The 20429-nt window shown below is 42.3% G+C and overlaps 1 long non-coding RNA gene across 1 annotated transcript in view; it reads left to right on the forward strand.

Moving 5' to 3' along the window:
* LOC137320517 (uncharacterized) overlaps positions 1-19494 on the forward strand; it is a 30738-nt gene extending 11244 nt beyond the window's left edge. Inside the window, exon 3 of the long non-coding RNA XR_010962566.1 lies at positions 17508-19494. This is a non-coding gene — a long non-coding RNA (uncharacterized lncRNA). The remainder of the gene's footprint in view (positions 1-17507) is intronic.
* The last annotated feature ends 935 nt before the right edge of the window (positions 19495-20429 follow it).

Below are 20429 nucleotides of genomic sequence, written 5' to 3' on the forward strand. Positions count from 1 at the left end.
TTCTGCCATTTCTTTGTTCCCCATTATAATTTCCCCCATTTTTGACTGTAAGGGAAATACATTTGTCTTCACTAATCTTTTTCTCTTGACATATTTATAGAAGCTTTTACAGTCAGTTTTTATGCTCCCTGCTAGTTTACTCTCATACTCTATTTTTCCCCTCTTAATCAATCTCTTTGTCCTCCTTTGCTGAATTCTAAACTGCTCCCAATCCTCAGGCTTGCCTCTTTTACTGGCAATTTTATATGTCTCCTCTTTGGATCTAATACTATCCCTAATTTCTTTTGTAAGCCATGGTTGAGCCACCTTTCCTGTTTTATTTTTACGCCAGACAGGAATGAACAATTGTTGTAATTCCTGCACACGTTCTTTAAATATTAGCCATTGCCTATCCACCGTCGTCCCTTTTAGTAAAGTTCCCCAATCTATCATAGCCAACTCACACCTCATACTTTCGTAATTTCCTTTATTAAGATTCCGGACCCTAGTTTCGGATTCCACTACTTCACTCTCCATCTTAATGAAGAATTCTATCATGTTATGGTCGGTCTTCCCTAAGGGACCCCGCACAACAAGATTGTTAATTAATCCTTTCTCATTGCACAATACCCAGTCTAGGATCGCCTGTTCTCTTGTTGGTTCCTCAATGTATTGGTTTAGAAAACCATCCTCAGTACACACTCCAGGAATTCCTCCCCCACAGTATTATTGCTAATTTGGTTTGACCAATCTATATGTAGATTAAAGTCACCCATGCTTATAGTTGTACCCTTCTTGCATGCATCTCTAATTTCCTGTTTAATGCCCTCCCCTACATCTCCATTACTGTTTGGGGGCCTATAGACAACCCCCACCAACGTTTTCTGCCCCTTGGTGTTTCTTAGCTCCACCCATACAGATTCCACATCATGATTTTCCGAGCCAATATCCTTCCTCACTATTGCATTGATTTCCTCTTTTACTAACAATACTACCCCACCTCCTTTCCCTTTTTGCCTGTTCTTCCTAAATATTGAATACCCCTGGATGTTCAGTTCCCATCCTTGGTCACCCTGCAGCCATGTCTCCGTCATCGCAACTATATCATAACCGTTAATATCTATCTGCACTGTTAATTCATCTACCTTATTGCGAATGCTTGGATTCAGAAATTGGATTCAGAAATTCAATGCAAATAGGTCAAATTTGCAGATGATACCAAACTCACAAGGGCAGTGTAATTAAAGGAGGCAGCTTAGAAATTACAGAATGAGTTAAACATATTGGGCCATAATTTGCTGTAGCAGATCATCTAACAGCATCTGCCATTAGTTATACTTGCCCTTGCATGTTTAGGTTTTTAAATGTTTTGTGTGGCAAGTTGCTGAAAGTGCGAGCTGATAACATCTTAGCGAGGGAAATGGGGCATCTGGGACCTGAGTAAACAGGGCAAGCAATTTTGTGTCTCCTTAACCAATTAGATTGAAGGATTATGAAATGAACAGTTCAAGGACTGAGAAGGAAGTGTAAGTTACAGTGGGTGAATTCAATATTGAATCAGGTACAGAAAGAGAAATAAATAGAGAGAGAGAAAGACTGTTTTAAGAGGGAGAGAAAAAAGAGCCAGAATAGAAAAGTAAAAAAAAAATTAAATTTAAAATTTTACATTTTTAAAATCTCCAACAACAATTAAAACCCAAATGAATGAGGCTCCACGCTTGTAAGTGTTAATTTTCAGTGCCAGTGCCAGTGTCGATTGGCAGTAATTAACACAACTATGTTGTTAAAAGGTACTTGGACTGGAATTGACACGTCTTAACTTTCTGTGATGAATTTAGTTTGTATCTACCGCTCAAATACGGCAACTTCATGCCGTCCGATGAATTTCAGTGGTGAGGCAGAGAGCATGAAGTTAACGGTGGAGTTGCGCATCTCGGACAGCAACTTTTGGATATTTGAGTTTAACCGTGCGTTTGCCCCTCGCCTGAAGTTGCTTTAGCATTTGGCAAGCGCCATTAGCTTCACCGGTATTTTGACAGCAAATTCTGGCCCAATGTGTGAGTGGGCCAAACAATGGCAGATGAAATTTAATGCAGAACAATGTAAAGTACTGGACATAGGAAAGGAAACTGGGAACATGCATACTCCACGAATGGTGTTGAAATAGCTAAGGATCAATTTGAAAGAGCCCAAGGAGTCTTAGTAGACTCAATGTTCAACATGTCCAACCAGAGCAGCAATGAACAAAGTAAATAGAATATTGAACTACATAGAGAAAATGGTAGAATCTAAGTCAAAGGAAGCCGTGATCAGACTACACTCTGAGTACTATGTCCAGTGCTGGTCACTGAGAAACAAGGGAGACAGTCAATTGCTAGTGGCAGTGCAAAAAAAGAGTCACGAGGCTGATCTCTAGTGTCGGGGGTTTGAATTATGAGGAAAGATTGGAGAGACTTGGGCTTTACAGCCTGGAAAGGAGGCATCTGAGAGGTGAGGTTATAGAGGTATAGAAGATAATCTAGAATATTACTCTAAAATAAACAGTGTGAATAGGGCAAGGGTCACAACAATAGCAACAAAAATAACAAGTTGCACTTATATAGTGCTTTTATTGTAGAAAAATATCCTAAGATGCTCCACAGAGGCGTAATCAGACAAAAACAATCTGGCTCAACCTGAGACAGTGTTCAGGGAAGGGGATGGAATCGGTGGCAAGAGTATGGCGTTTTTGATAGGGACCAAAGATGATGGCTTCTGTCTTCCCAATGTTTAACTGGAGGAAATTGCAGCTCATCCAAGATAAGATGATGGACAAGCAGTCTGACAACATGGAGAGAATAGAGGGGTCTAGAGAGGTGGTGGAGATATAGAGCTGGGCGTTGCCAGTGTACATGTGGAAGCTAACCCCATGTCCATGGTAATCTGAAGTATAACTTCACATGCAACCTGGGCACAGCTGAAAATGTTAAAGTATATGAAACAATAATTGTCTATGTAAAGCTTAATCTCCTGCCAACCTATCAATGGTCCTAATTTTCATCTCCGTTATGCTTTATAACTGGTTGGTAGGCCAATTATCACTGGGCCTAATTTTCATCTCCATTACACCCCATCAACGAACACATACAGGATGTAATATAGCAAAAAATTGGGCATTGGTCAGTGATGGTGGATATCCAACTATTTGTGCCTGACATGTATTTCCACAGAGCAATTAAAGGGGCGTAGGCAGCTCCTTTGAGAAAGAGGTAGAAGTTTCACTTCAGTGTGTTAATAGAGTGTCAGATGACTTAATTTATACGTTCCTCTGATTTTGGGCTGTTTATGCTGTTTCTATATTGATTCCTAATGACACCTGTCCACAATGCTTAGGTTGCTCAGCCATTGCTCACTGGTAGCACTCTGAGTCAGAAGGTTGTGGGTTCAAGTCCCACTCCAAAGTCTTGAGCACAGACCTAGGCTGACACTCCAGTGCAGTACTGAGGGAATACTACACAGTCAGAGACGCCGACTTTTAGCTGTCACATTAAAATGAGGCCCCATCTGCCCTCTTAGGTGGACGTAAAAGATCCCATGGCACTATTTCGAAGAAGAGCAGGGGAGTTCCCCCGCTGTCCTGATCAATATTTATCCCTCAACCAATATCCCAAGGATGGGTGAAACTAGAACTAGGGGGCATAATCTTAGAATAAGGGGCTGCTCTTTCAAAACTGAGATGAGGAGAAACTTCTTCACTCAGAGGGTAGTAGGTCTGTGGAATTTGCTGCCCCAGGAAGCTGTGGAAGCTACATCATTAAATAAATTTAAAACAGAAATCGACAGTTTCCTAGAAGTAACGGGAATTAGGGGTTACGGGGAGCGGGCAGGAAATTGGACATGAATTTAGATTTGAGGTTAGGATCAGATCAGCCATGATCTTATTGAATGGCGGAGCAGGCTCGAGGGGCCGATTGGCCTACTCCTGCTCCTATTTCTTATGTTCTTATGTTCTTATCACTAGAACAGAATTTCTGGCCATTATTGCACTGCTGTTTGTGGGACCTTGCTGTGCGCAAATTGGCTGCTGTGTTTCCTACATTACAACAGTGACTACATCTCAAAAGTACTTCATTGGCTGTAAAGTGCTTTGGAATGTCCTGAGGTCGTGAAAGGCATCATATAAATGCAAGTTCTTTCTCTGCTCTCTGTGTGTGTCAATGAGTGGTAAGCAGCTGCTGAATGGGGTTGTTATAATATCTAGGTAAAGTATCATTATGAACGGAGAACCCTTTTTTACATTACTTCAGCTGCAGATCCTATCTTGTGACTTTCCAGGAACCTCCTTATTTTCAAAAATGGGAAAATAACACTATACTAGACCACAATAGCTGCCAAACAAATTTATTAAACAATAATAGAACAAGTGAATGGTAGCAATATCATCATCATCATCCTTCTGCCTGTGCTGTTGAAGCACATTAGGCAGTAATCAATTGATGCGATCCAATTCTGCCTTGGGCTTTTACGTTGCTGCCGTTGTGCAAGTGCAGCATCCACTGTTATTGCACAACGTTCCTCTTGGTCGGCCTTTAGCTTTTTTCCCTTGTGGCTTCCAATTCCATGTCTGCTTAGGGATCCTTCTGTCAGGCATTCTCAGAACGTGCTCAATATAGCTCTATCTTCTCTCCTGGACTGTTATAGTCAGTGGTGGCATCTGTGCTCTCTGAAGTATGCTTTGACTCATCACTTTGATAAGCCATCTAATGTTAAAGAGCCATCGAAGGCATCTACACTGTAAGCTATGGAGCTTCTTTTGGATGGCTTTGATGGACGACAACTTTTCTGAAACCATGTAGGAGCACAGCCAACATGTTGCCATGAAAAATTCTCAACTTTTTTTATCCTCCAATCAAATTTGATTTCCAGATTGAGTGAAACATTCAAAAAGATCCACTAACTTTTCTGATTCGAGCTTGGACATCTGAAATGCAGTCTGTATTGTCTTGCACCACATTTCCTAAGAAGGTGAAAGAAGGCACAGATTGCAGTCTTTCACCTTCCAGGTGCATTTCTTCATCAGAGTCAACATTAGCTTTCATGCTCTGGGTTTTTGCACTGTTAATATATAACCTAACTTGTCTAGCTGAATCTGTGAGATTGCCTTTCTTTGCACGTATTCCAAATTTTTATTAATGAGGCAGATGTCATCTGCAAAGTCTAATTAGCTCTTAAAAAAACAATAATTTTACATTAGTTATTAATCTTGGCTAGCTCCTTTTATAGTACAAAATAAAGAATAGTTCACAATTCTGTTCAAACTATAATTAATTTTCTTATGTAATGTATCTTTTTCCCGTTTTTCATCATTTATGGGAGCTATTTACCATTAATGCTCTTCAGAAACTGCATACGGTGCAGTTTCTTCATCTATGTCAACTGGGTAGGTGGGGATAGATAATTGGGCAGAGCTGTTGCACCAGCTCCCTGCCATCTGACACCATTTCCAGGATGTTCTGCTGGATGTGACACTGGGTGTACAATGTGTTCACCAAAATATAACTGTAAACAATTTTACAACACCAAGTTATAGTCCAACAATTTTATTTGAAATTCACAAGCTTTCGGAGGCTTCCTCCTTCCTCAGGTGAATGTTGTGGAAATGAAATCCTCGAACCCTTCGCATTTATAAATCACAGAACAATACCTGGTGATTACAGATAGTCTTTCCAACTGCCCGTTGCCAAGGCAATCACAGTGTGCAGACAGAGAGGTGTTACCTACAAGGCCACCGAATATACAAACCACCAAAAAAAAAGAGAGAGAGAGAGGCAGAACATAGAAAAGACAGCAAATGACCCGTTATATTAAAAACAGATAACATTTGTTCGCTGGTGGGGTTACGTGTAGCGTGACATGAACCCAAGATCCCGGTTGAGGCCGTCCTCATGGGTGTGGAACTTGGCTATCAATTTCTGCTCGACGATTTTACGTTGTCGTGTGTCTCGAAGGCCGCCTTGGAGTATGCTTACCCGAAGGTCGGTGGCTGAATGTCCTTGACTGCTGAAGTGTTCCCTGACTGGGAGGGAACCCTCTTGTCTGGCGATTGTTGCGCGGTGTCCGTTCATCCGTTGTCGCAGCGTCTGCATGGTCTCACCAATTTACAATGGGCATCCTTTCCTGCAACGTATGAGGTAGACAACATTGGCCAAGTCACAGGAGTATGAACCATGTACCTGGTGGGTGGTGTCCTCTCGTGTGATGGTGGTATCTGTGTCGATGATCTGGCATGTCTTGCAGAGGTTACCGTAGCAGGGTTGTGTGGTGTCATGGACGCTGTTCTCCTGAAAGCTGGGTAATTTGCTGCGAACGATGGTCTGTTTGAGGTTGGGTGTCTGTTTAAAGGCGAGTAGTGGAGGTGTGGGGATGGCCATAGCGAGGTGCTCGTCGTCATTGATGACATGTTGAAGGCTGCGGAGAACATGGCGTAGTTTCTCCGCTCTGGGGAAGTACTGGACGATGAAGGGTACTCTGTTGGTTGCGTCCCGTGTTAGTCTTCTGAGGAGGTCTATGCGATTTTTCGCTGTGGCCCGTCGGAACTGTCGATCGATGAGTCGAGCGTCATATCCCGTTCTTACTAGGGCATCTTTCAGCGTCTGTAGGTGTCCATCGCGTTCCTCCTCGTCTGAGCAGACCCTGTGTATTCACAGGGCCTGTCCATAGGGGATGGCCTCTTTGACGTGGTTAGGGTGGAAGCTGGAAAAGTGGAGCATCGTGAGGTTGTCCGTGGGCTTGCGGTAGAGTGAGGTGCTAAGCTGCCCGTCTTTGATGGAGATTCGTGTGTCCAAGAAAGAAACTGATTCTGAGGAGTAGTCCATGGTGAGCTTGATGGTGGGATGGAACTTGTTGATGTTATCGTGTAGTCTCTTTAGTGATTCCTCGCCGTGGGTCCATAGAAAGAAAATGTCGTCGATGTATCTGGTGTATAGCGTTGGTTGGAGGTCTTGTGCAGTTCACCTTCGATAACCAGTTCTTTACCCAAACACACGGAACAGCCATGGGGACCAAATTTGCACCCCAATACGCCAACATTTTCATGCACAAGTTCGAGCAGGACTTCTTCACTGCACAGGACCTCCAACCAACACTATACACTAGATACATCGACGACATTTTCTTTCTATGGACCCACGGCGAGGAATCACTAAAGAGACTACACGATAACATCAACAAGTTCCATCCCACCATCAAGCTCACCATGGACTACTCCTCAGAATCAGTTTCTTTCTTGGACACACGAATCTCCATCAAAGACGGGCACCTCAGCACCTCACTCTACCGCAAGCCCACGGACAACCTCACGTTGCTCCACTTTTCCAGCTTCCACCCTAACCACGTCAAAGAGGCCATCCCCTATGGACAGGCCCTGCGAATACACAGGGTCTGCTCAGACGAGGAGGAACGAGATGGACACCTACAGACGCTGAAAGATGCCCTAGTAAGAACGGGATATGACGCTCGACTCATCGATCGACAGTTCCGACGGGCCACAGCGAAAAATCGCATAGACCTCCTCAGAAGTCTAACACGGGACGCAACCAACAGAGTACCCTTCGTCATCCAGTACTTCCCCGGAGCGGAGAAACTACGTCATGTTCTCCGCAGCCTTCAACATGTCATCAATGACGACGAACACCTCGCTATGGCCATCCCCACACCTCCACTACTCGCCTTTAAACAGCCACCCAACCTCAAACAGACTATCGTTCGCAGCAAATTACCCAGCTTTCAGGAGAACAGCGTCCACGACACCACACAACCCTGCTACGGTAACCTCTGCAAGACATGCCAGATCATCGACACAGATATCACCATCACACGAGAGGACACCACCCACCAGGTGCATGGTTCATACTCCTGTGACTCGGCCAATGTTGTCTACCTCATACGTTGCAGGAAAGGATGCCCCAGAGCATGGTACATTGGTGAGACCATGCAGACGCTGCGACAACGGATGAACGGACACCGCGCAACAATCGCCAGACAAGAGGGTTCCCTCCCAGTCGGGGAACACTTCAGCAGTCAAGGACATTCAGCCACCGACCTTTGGGTAAGCATACTCCAAGGCGGCCTTCGAGACACACGACAACATAAAATCGTCGAGCAGAAATTGATAGCCAAGTTCCGCACCCATGAGGACGGCCTCAACCGGGATCTTGGGTTCATGTCACGCTACATGTAACGCCACCAGCGAACAAATGTTATCTGTTTTTAATATAACGGGTCATTTGCTGTCTTTTCTATGTTCTGCCTCTCTCTCTTTTTTTTTTGGTGGTTTGTATATTCGGTGGTCCTGTAGGTAACACCTCTCTGTCTGCACACTGTGATTGCCTTGGCAACGGGCAGTTGGAAAGACTATCTGTAATCACCAGGTATTGTTCTGTGATTTATAAATGCGAAGGGTTCGAGGATTTCATTTCCACAACATTCACCTGAGGAAGGAGGAAGCCTCCGAAAGCTTGTGAATTTCAAATAAAATTGTTGGACTATAACTTGGTGTTGTAAAGTTGTTTACAATTGTCAACCCCAGTCCATCACCGGCATCTCCACATCATGGCCACCAAAATATAGGCAGCTGTATTGTAATTTGACACACATGATAGGAACATGAACATGCAATGCCAGTTGCAAGGAATTCCTGGGATCCAGGATTTCTATGGGCAGCGGCAGAGTGGGACTTGAATAATAAGAGACCATTTAGCCTAGTCCAATCAATCGCAGAGTAATCAATTACACTATGTTGGGTGGGAGTTCAGCGGAGGACCTGCAAAAGTCTGAGACCTGGATATGTCGAGTCCCAGCCTGTCCTCCTAATTTCTGCAGGGTCTTGTCTGGGGTTGAAACTCCATCGTGCCGCAAACATTGCCTCCTGTGTCAGAGGAGGCTTGGTTGGGGAAGAAAACTTCTAGGCTGGGGCTTTCCTCAGCTCTGACCTGGGAATCCATCAGCATACCAATACTCCAGGTGAGAAAATCAACAAATTCAGATTATATTAGCATTTTCACTACCAACCTCCCATCAGGATCTGCACAAGCTATTGAGTAAATGAAGCCTTTCTCGTCAATTACCAAACAAGTCAGGCAACAAAGTCATGAACTAATAATTATTTATTAACCTTAGAATCATGGTTGGCTGCACTTAAAAATTGAGTAAGCAATTAATTGACAAAATAAATAACAGAGGTTACAAAGTTCAGTTTTGTTACAGTAATTCAGCACTAACTGCCTATTATAAATTTACAGTTGAGGTAAGTGTCTGAGTTTGATCTAAATTGGTGAGATTAATTTTGGATTTCTTAGATAGCTGACGAGTTAATAACATTAGATAGCCAGTCTACTGAATAGATTAAAGTATATATGTTTATAGTCACCAATGTTTCTAGAACTTATGCGACCTTGTCCTCATGAGCTGGCATGAATGAACTGGTTGCTTCTCCTTCCTTTGGGAAGACAGTATTAGCCTTCTGAGATGTCAGAGTAATGAACCTCAATCTGTAGAGGTGCTATCCATTCCTCCTGGATCCTCTGCTCCAGGCTAAATCCATCTTCCATGCTGATGGCTGTATCTTGAATAGTTGCCTAATCTCGCCTCCCTTGATCTTATGGAGACTTATACATCTACGAATATGAATTACGAGCAGGAGTAGGCCATTCGGCTCCTCGAGCCTGCTCTGCCATTTGATAAGATCATGGCTGATCTGATTGTGACCTCAATCTTACTTTCCCATCTACCTACTATAACCTTTGACTCCCTTGTTAATCAGGAATCTATCTAATTCAGCCTTAAAAATATTCAATGACCCATAGACTCACAACCCTCTGAGAGAAAAAAATTCTCCTCATCTCCATCTTAAATGGGAGATCCCTTATTTTTAAACTGTGGCCCCTAGTTCTAGTCTCTCCCACAAGGGGAAACATCCCCTTAGCATCTTGGTGACACACTTATACCTGGCTGGTATAGCTGTACAATGTTAACTTCTGTCACCTGTCTCTCTGTTGGAGATGGACTTTCCAATTTTACAGAGCCACCCTTCTACTTACATTAGACACAGAACTTCTACTACAAAGGCTACTGAAAGAACTACTCATAGAACTGGAACTAAACTAAGAACTGAAGACTGAGACTTTAGCATCAAAAACACCATCTGTTATAACCTCAATTTCCAAAGAAATCTCAATTTCTTTGACTAATTAGAGTGACACTTATGTTAGAAGAGTTCAGCCCTTCAAGTGTCAATCACCTCACACAACCCTGTTGGTACCCTTGATGAACTCCAAATCAAGGAAGCACTGTCACCCAGACATGTCAGGTCACTCACTTCCTAATCCTTTGCTAACAAGTCCAGATAAGGCAGGATACCCTTGTGTCCCAGTTAACGAGCTGTCTCCAGGCCTATGATCTTGATGGCTTGTTTTCTATCCCTGGTAAGGAATGTTTTGTTTATATAAGCCTTCATAGTTTAATTAGCATTAACCCTTTCCTTTCCTAGCATGCAGTCTGACTACTGACTCCAATCTGAAGACATATTTAAGGCAAATCTTAGGGCATTGACAAACATACGAAGTTGATAGACAGGAAAAGACCAGCTAGTCCATCGAACCATGATGGCTGGGGCATTAAGACTAAAAAACTTCTTTACACCCCCCCCCACACACCCACCCCTGCCCCATAGCTATGTAATCTCCTGGGAAAGGTCAGAAAACAGAAAAAAACCAGGGCCAATAAGGGAAAAAATACTCTGGAAAATTCTTCTCCGACCCCCTCAGGCGATCAAAACCAGTCCAGGAGATCATATGGACCAAGTGTTGTCTTTAAAGACACTTACTTTCTATATTTCTCCTACAACAGCAGATGAATGCGAATAGATAACACTTATGTGACTTACTCTTTGAATAAATTTGAGCATTCAGCTTACTGGAGAGGAGGCAAGAGAAAATGCAGCAAATGGCACCAGCTGAGAAAGGTATACAGAACTGAATCTCACTAAAACTCCAAAACTTTAAGATTTCACAACAATTGTGCAGGTTTGCCAATTTTCAGATGAACACCAGTAAATTAATTAATGCTCAGGTCAACCTCTTTAAAAGTAATAGTTTTGTTTCTCCTGCCCTTTTATCCATTCCAGGATTTCCCAGTGGTTATCCTGAGTGGAAAAAAAATTGAGAAGTGTTCACATTGTTTTTAAAACTGTCATCTATTAAAATACTTCCTTCATACTGTAATGGGATTGAGTTAGGTAGCACTCCTCAGAGGTTTTGTAGAATGTAGGTTTGATGGTTTCGAAATTGGTCAACAAAATGGGTCACTACAGCTTTAAATTATTGTACCGTCTAGTGCAATTCACTTGATAGTATTTATCCACTGCTCACGGACACTGAGAGATGAACTGTAAACTACACTTTGCTGTAAATGCCCTCACAAGCTTGTGATCCTTAATATGTTCTATCGATCTCTGGAACTGATTTCTTGAGCCATTGATTTTTCTTACTCTCAGTCTGTGGCCTTACCATCTCAGTGTTTATTCAGACTAGTCTCTCTAAATTGCTTCTAGTGCAGTGGGTGACAAAGGCCAATAGAGGCCAAGGTGCATGTGTACCTATCTATAAATCTGTGGTAGAGGTTTTGGTTTCCAAATATTGTTTGTGAATGCTGTTTGTCTTGGGCTGAAAAGGATGCCTATTAGTGAACTGATATCAGGGCACAGAAGTAACCTTTCCGTATGCAATTTCACCCTGTAGCAACCACAGACACTATTCTTTCTTTGTATACTGACGATCTGTATGCAAGAGAAAGAAAAAAAATCGAGGCTGCACAATGTAAGCACTTGTTTCTCAGGCGCTGGTGCCTTACTAAAACATCTGTGGTGATGGCCTTCGCATCAGAAACAAATGAAACCTATACAACCTCTTTTCAACACACTGCAGCCTTGTACGCTGTTCCACGTAACTTTGTTAATCTGGAGCGAATGGGTGGCGCTTTTGTTTTATTTTGTTAGAACACTATTCCTTTCACCCCAGAGACCTGGGTTTGAATTCACCCCAGACAGATGGGATAAAGAATTCCTCTGACACGTCTGACAATACGTTATGGGTCACAAGTGAAATGAGTTCTGGCAGCCTCAATCCAGTTCCCAGCAGACACAAGTCAGTACAAAACTGCCCCAAATTCAGCACTAATTGGCACTAGCTTGGCAAGCCTTCCATATAATGTGGAAAGGTTAGAAAGTGTGAGGGCAGGAACATCGTAGTGATGCAGAACGAGGTGTCAGCCTTTGCTCAGCGGTCGCACTCTTGTCTGTAAGACAAAACATTGTGGGTTCAAACCCCACTCCACAAACTTGAGCACATAGTCTAGACTGACACTTCAATACAGTACTGAGGGAGTGCTACACTATCAGAGGTGTTGCCTTTCAAATGAGACATTAAACCAAGGCCTTATCTGCCCTCCCAGGTAGACATAAAAGATCCCACGGCACTATTTGAAGAAGAACTGGGGAGTTCTCCTGGTAACCTGGCCAATATTTATCCCTCAACCAAAACCTCAAACAGATGATCTGGTTATTTATTTCATTGCTGTTTGTGGGACCTTGCTGTGCACAAATTGGCTGTTACATTTCCTATATTTGAAGTGTAGTCACTGCTATAAAGTACATATTTGGCTATAAAGCGCTTTGGAACATCTTGAAGTCATGAAGTGCTTTTTAAATTCAAATTCTTTCTTTCTTTGCAAGGAACGTTTAAGATGCATTGTTGGAAAAGTATTGTGGGAGATGTGTATAACTGTACATAGCTATGTAATACCTGCATTGGTAATCAGTGCCGTTACTTGACACACATGGGAAATGTTTCATTTCCAGTACTGTAGAGCAGTTATATCTAAAAATAAATAAATGTGAAAAAATCTTATAATTTAATCAAATAAAATAACAAACTACAACCACTGGCCTCCATTTGTATTCACTGTTAGGTAAGAAATACTGTTAAACTAATCGGAGATGTTCCTGCTCCATTGCCTTAACCTGACCAGGTTAGGCAATGTAGCAGAAACCCTGTTTATGTGCACTGTTTATGTGTTTCAGACGCATTTCTGGTGAAGCTACAGCGGCAGAGTGGAAGCAGATCCAAAGAAATTCCCAGCCTAAATCTTCATGTGTGTTATTTATTGTTGACAAAATAACAGATTTGTTGAATGATTCCATTTCTATATATTGTTGTCGTTGGGCTTTGAGATGAGGGTATGCTGGTTGACAAATGGTCAAGTGCTACTAATCTGCTGAATGACTCTCCTCTTTTAATTGTGCATTCCTACTGGTGAATGTCTGAACAGTTGAAGCTAATATTTTCCTCATCACCTACTCTAAACTCTCTTCCTCAAGTCTCTTGACACATTATTACAGGCTAACCTACAGCTGAGTAATGCAGAACATGTCTTTTTGATTGGAGGTGTAGGGAGTGGGATAAGAACTCATCTGTTCCCCTGCAGAGGCTATGGAGACAACGTCCTTTGGCTGAGGAGGCAGTGGTTTTAGATCCCATGTGTCCTGCTGTGAAAAGAAGTATATTCAATGAACATCATACCTAAATGCAGGCACTGAGGATGCTTTCCCAGGATGTGCAGCAGATGACAGGGGTTATGGTGGAATCCACTTCCCTCATATGCGGAAACATCAGGGAAGCTATTTCCATGCTGCAGACATCAATGATGTGTGTGACAGCTGTGTTGGAGTCTGAAACAGGACAAGTCAGTGTCTCCTCTTTATCAGAAGCACAGACTACAGCCCTGGGGGAACCTGAACCCAGCACCAATGGCATGGCTGGAGTCAACTGATGTAGGGCTGTAGTTTCTCAGAATACCAGGCCTACAGCTACTCTGAGGCCTGTTGAAAGAGCACCTAGGCTGCAGAGCCAGTCTGCCCTACTGCTGTTGACACCATCACCCATGCTTTTGTCACCTCCAGATTTGACTATTCCAATGCTCTCCTGCCCGGCCTCCAACCCTATAATATTCAGCTCATCCAAAACTCTGCTGCCTATGTGCTCTGCTCCTGTATCTGGTGCTTTACCGAATCCCATTCACTTTTCATTCCTGTCCTTGCTGACCTACATTGGCTCCTGGTCTGCCAACCCCTCCAATTTAAAATTCTTATCCTCGTGTTTAAATATCTTCGTGGCCTCATTCGTCCTGATCTCTGTAACTTTCTCCAACCCAATAATCTCCCCTCACTCTTACCATTCCTCTGACTTTGGCATTTTGTGCATCCCTCCCTCCCTTTGCCCCACCATTGGCAGCTATGCCTTCAACCTCGTGCTCTGGAATTCCCTCCCTTATCCCTCTGCCTCCCCATCTCCATTCTCCTTTAAGGCCTTCCTTAAAATCTACCCCTTTGACCAAACTTTTGGCCACCCCTCCTAGTAATCTTTGGCTCAGTCTATTTTTTTTCTCTAAATACATCTCTGTGAAGGCACTGACACAATCAGATTTTTATTTCTTCCTATCTTTGTTAAAAATTGGGACAATTATCCACGTTAAAGGTGCTATATAAGTACAAGTTGTTGTTTGTTGTTGCCCAGGCAGTTGTACAGGAGATGCAGCCCACAGCAGATCCATCCTGGGACTTATAGAAGTTGAGAGTTTAATACCCCTAGTGCAGATGTTTGTGAAGGCTCCTAGTCCCCTTTGTAGTCGCTGCCCATGCTGGAGAACACTGGCCCCCTTGGGCATGTCGTAGGCCTCAGACCTCTGCACCCAATTTTCCAGGGAGCAGGCGCCTGAATTTCCATCCTTCCTGCTCCTTGCCCTAGCCTGTGATATTCACATGTAAGCCTAGTCACTGAGGGGCTGATACTATGATGATGGGTGCCCGATGCCAGGCACCCATCATCATAGTATCAGCCCCTCAGTGACTAGGCTTACATGTGAATATCACAGGCTAGGGCAAGGAGCAGGAAGGATGGAAATTATGTCCTTTGAACTATTAGGGGACTACAAATAGGAAATGCAGGAAATACACAGTAGACCCATCCGTATTTATGAAGAGAAAAGATAGCTTAATGTTTCGAGTATAGACTGGATCTGTTCTAATAATATTTTGTCAAGAGAAATCTTGGATTTTGTTTTTCAGCTTTAAATGTTGATAAAATAACATTTACCAGGCCTATTGAGCTGTGTAACCTGAATATATTACACCACAATGGCACTTTTCTTGTTAAAATAAGTAATGTTATCAGAGTGCACACAAACCCTATGCTAATCATCTGCACTCTTCAGGCACAATGAGATAATATGCTTGTTGTTTAGATACTGAAATTGTTCATTACAAAATGACATAGTGTTTGCCAATTCTGTCTTCATTATAAATGTAAATATTAACTGGCGATATGCAAAAGAGTACAAAACGTCAACAGCAATTAATTGGCTTCTACAGTAATTAGCAACCGTAAGGCAAACATTTATGAGCTGTAGTAATTGTCTGCATTAGGAGTACACCTCCTATACAGATCTAATTAGCAATTTAAATAGTTCAGAAATTATATGCCTCTTGCCTTTACACTCCCTGAAGTACTGTTCATTAATGAAAAAAATCTCCAGTAAATGTCATTTGCATTGTCTTGTTTTAAGAGCTCTACATCAAAGCCCATGTGTTCTGTCTATTACTGAATACAGAACTACAGGTTGTGGAGCAATACAGCTGTAATTTTGCAGCAATCCCTTTGTAAACAGCAGACTTGCTGACTGACAGTAGCTCATTTTGTTTCAAAACACCCCTTCTACTATCTGATTAGCGAGAGTTTGTGCGACACACTTGTAACAAGGAGATGGTTTCAGCAGCCACTCTTATCACACTGCCTTTCAGATTTCAAAAACGATATTAATGCAGGGAAAAGAAACTATGTTTCTGGTATTTTTTCACTGGAAATATAAACCTATTTTGATCGAAATCTTTGAAAAAAAAGCTCTTTGTGAAGTGTAGCCCTTCTAAAGGTCAATTTATTGGTTTACTTTCGCAAAAACAATGTAAAATTCAGACAATTCTGTCTGTCATACTATTGCTTTGATTAGTACATTTCTGTCAAATAATGCAGAATACATATCCATTATTAAAGATCTGATATGGGGTATTAGTCTTGACAAAGCATTACCTCCTTCAATCTTTCTCTCAGCTCCCACCACAGCTCTTGACTGTACATCAAGTTACATCGAGTCTACAGCATATGAAAAGTCCTTTCGGCCAAACTGGTCTGTGCCGATGTTTATGCTCCACATGAGCCTCTTCCCTCCCTACTTCACCTCACCCTATCAACATATCCTTCTATTCCTTTCTCCCTCATGTGCTTATCTAGCTTCCCCTTAAATGCATCTCTGCTATTTACCTCATCTACTCCTTGTGGTAGCGCATTCCACATTCTTACCACTCTTTGGGTAAAGAAGTTTCTCCTGAATTCCCTATTGGATTTATTAGTGACTATCTTATATTGGTGACCTCTAGTTTTGGATTCCCCCACAAGTGGAAACATCTTCTCTACATCTACCCTATCAAACCCTATCATTATCTTAAAAACTTCCATCAGGTCACCTCTCAGCCTTCTCTTTTCTAGAGAAAAAAGCCCCAGCCTATTCAATCTTTCCTGATAAGTATATCCTCTCAGTTCTGGTATCATCCTTGCGAATCTTTTTTGCACCCTCTCCAATGCCTCAATATCCTTTCTATAATATGGAGACTAGGGGCTCAATTTTAAAACCGAGCTGGAAAGGGGACGGGAGGGTCAAATTGAGGTTGGGAAATCCACCAGTACGGGTTTCCCGGACGTCCTTACGATTTGCAGGTAGGCTTGTTGGGCCTGGGGGAAGCACTCCTGCTCCTCCGGACCCACAAGCTGTGCCTTTCTAGGCACCTACCTGTTAGTCTCAGGCCTTCTCGCCTCCTTTCACGAAGCATAAAACAGAAGGCCTGGGAATCCCAGACCCCCGGGGTTGAAATCGGGAAGTCCAGAAAAATGGAGGTCTGAAGCCTCCTTGAAAGGTTTTAAGGCCCGACCCACCTCCTGGGAGCGGGTTGGTCGCCCGCCCCGGTGAAAACCAGAAATGGGCGGGTTGAAGGTGGGTTGGGGGCGGGTTTGAAATGGTGGCATTTTTCAATCCCCCCCCCGGCCCCAAACCCATCTGTTTTTCAATGTTAAAATTAAGCCCAAGAACCCTGCCAAGTACTCCAAGTGTGGTCTAACCAAGGTTCTTTACAAGTTCAATATAACTTCTCTGCTTTTCAATTCTACCCCTGTAAAAATGAACCCCAATGCTTGGTTTGCCTTTTTTATAGCCTTATTAACTTGCGTCACTACTTTTGTAGATGTGATTCACCATTTTCTCTCTCATTGCTATCACTATTTAAAAACGTGTTTACTTAGATGTAAAAGTAGTCTAAAAGAAACAAATGAGTCAGACTTCCCATGAAAATTACTATAGTCACAGGATACCTTAATCTTTTGTTTTAACAGGGAGATCTTCATCAGCCTACCCCTCCCCCCCGCCAACCTTCCACCCAATCACATTGAAAAATGGGCAGTAGGCAGACGAAAATGTAAACTATTTCCCATTGGCTGCTCAAGGCCTGCCCGACTGGATTTTCAATCAGACAATTCTCAAACAAAAACGTTGGCGTACCCTAAATTGAGCGAAGGCTGGGATGGCAAGGACTGGTGGACAATATGACCAAATGGTTGCTGACAAAACGACCCCAGATGCGAATATGGAAAGCCTATGGCAAATGGATTTCAATGTAGGCAAGTGTGAGGTCATCCACTTTGGACCTGAAAAGGATAGATGTACTTTCTAAATGGTGAAAAGCTCGAAACAGTGGAGGTCGAAAGAGACTTAAGGGTTCATGTACATAGATCATTAAAATGTCATGGACAGGTACTGAAAATAATCAAAAAGGCTAATGGAACCCCGGCCTTTATATCCAGAGGACTAGAATACAAGGGGGTGGAAATTATGCTACAGCTATACAAAGCCCTGGTTAGACCACACCTGGAGTACTGTGTTCAGTTCTGGGCACTGCACATTAGGAAGGATATATTGCAGCGTAGATTTACTAGAATGATACCTGGACTCCAAGTGTTAAATTACGAGGAGAGATTACACAAACTAGGGTTGTGTTCCCTGGAATTTAGAAGATTAAGGGGTAATTTGATTGAAATTTTCAAGATATTAAGGGCAAGGGGACATAGCCTAAAAGTTAGAGCCAGGACTTTCAGGAGTGAAGTTAGGAAACACTTCTACACTCAAAGGATGGTTGAAGTTTGGAACTCTCTTCCACAAACAGCCTTTGATACTAGCTGATGATCTCAACCCTGAACTTTATTTTAAATTTTTTTTATCGTGCTTTGCATTCTGAGAGACTTTTTAAAGTTGCACATGATCAAGCATTAACATCAACGTGCCTGTTCAGTAGAAAGGAAAGCAGATCATTTTTGTCATACTACTTAATACTCAATTGTTAATTTTAAATCTGAGATTGATAGATTTTTGTTCACCAAAGGTATTAAGGGATATGGGGCTAAAGTGGGTATATGGAGTTAGGTCACAGATCAGCCATGATCTCATTGAATGGTGGAACTGGCTCGAGGGGTTAAATGGCCTACCCCGTTCCTATTTTCCTACGTTCCTAGGCAAACACTTGATGCAGTGCCCCCTGTCAATATCCTGTACTCCCGAGAAACTATTCGGGATAAGTGACGACACCAGATTCTGGTGCGGTTTTGGAGTGACTAGTTATGATGGTGGTGACCTGATGATTGAGCAAGATAGTACATACAGGAGGATCTGGGAATGAGTATCAAACCTTTCCAAAATGGATTTTCTGTACGATGATTATGAATGGGGACAATCTAGCCCTCAGTTCAGTTAAACAGAGCCAGAAACAGTCCATTTCACGATTCGCTCATTTAGGAAAAAAATAAATAACACAAATACAGGCTGTGGCGTAGAGCTAGATGTTAGCCTGTTTAAGTTAACTGTTGTAGTTCAAGGCCTGCTTTGCTGAATTCCCAATGTGAGCCTTTTGGGTGAAGAGACACCAAATGGAGGCTGCAAAGTCTCTCAGTGCAGGAGAAATATGCCTGAGCAGTCCCCGGCACCTACCAGCGACCTGGTATGTGCCTAAATGGTGGCAGCCTGACAACAGGATGTGTGTCCATCCTCTCAGCTACAAAGTGAAAGGCTAGCGTAGAGTAAAGAAAAAATACTTTAACAAAGGGTAAAGCTTAAATTTAAAATTCAGCTACATACAGAAATTCACAAATTTGGGCTGTGATTTCTTTTTGGGCAGGTTGTACCTTGGTGGTGGAGATATTTTTCCTTGATCTGTATTCAGCCCTATTCTCCTGCACTGCCAGGGACAAACTTAACTTTGTTATCAATGAAATCCATAATCCTGAAGTGTATCCACTCCGAGTATACTCTCATATATTCTTCAATAAAGAAACCTCTCAACTTTTCCAATGAAACTGATTTCTGTTCCTAGGGAATTTGTCTCTTGTGATCGCCATCTCAATGTGTTTCTAACCATTATCTATCTCCTGGCTAATGTGGCATATATGAAAAATCAGAAATGCCAATAAATCACAGCCAGGGATGTCCAGTTATGATCTGTGTTGTATGAATTTAGATAAATTCAACACTTCTCAAGATCACAGGTATGCATGCGCCAGTCAAGGATACACTTTTTTGGCACTTTTACTTTATTTTAAATCAGCTGACTTGGTTCAGTTTTAGAAAACCTAAGCCTTGAAATTACAGTTGAAAATATTAGCATAAACCACCTAACCTATATGTATGAAATTCCTTTTCAACAGAGATGTTAACCCATTAAAAATGTCAAGCATTGAGGACAAGAGATGGCCATCAGGCCCATATCTGCTCACCCCATCCTTGGCTGATTTCATCCCCATATACCAACCATCCTTGCCCCCACCTCCTGGGAGAGACAACAAAAGAGACTTGCAGAATCTCTTGCAGAGCAAAGTTCTTTATCAAAGATTCCTCTCTAGCCCCTTATGACGTTTAGACAAACCCCAGGATGTATAGCTCTGACAAAATGGTGGACAAAGGAATCTTTGCACAGTATAATTTCAAGGCCCCATAAGTTTAAATTTTCAGATTAAACTAAATACTACTATCCCAGAAAGTGCATCGATTAAATAAAACATATCATAATGAAACATAACAATCATGATCATGTACAACTAAATGGGCAAGTTATCTACAGAGGCAGTGAAAATGCTTGTTAAGCCGGTCTGAATATTTCTTTTTCTTTTTAGTTGGAAGCTAAAATATTCTACAATTGAATGTAAAAGTATATCTATTATTTAATTTTGGCTTGTGGATCTTATCTGGAGTACTGGAATGTATTCCCTGGC

This window comes from Heptranchias perlo, chromosome 4 (genome assembly GCF_035084215.1).
Source record: "Heptranchias perlo isolate sHepPer1 chromosome 4, sHepPer1.hap1, whole genome shotgun sequence".
Taxonomy (NCBI): Eukaryota; Metazoa; Chordata; class Chondrichthyes; order Hexanchiformes; family Hexanchidae; genus Heptranchias; species Heptranchias perlo.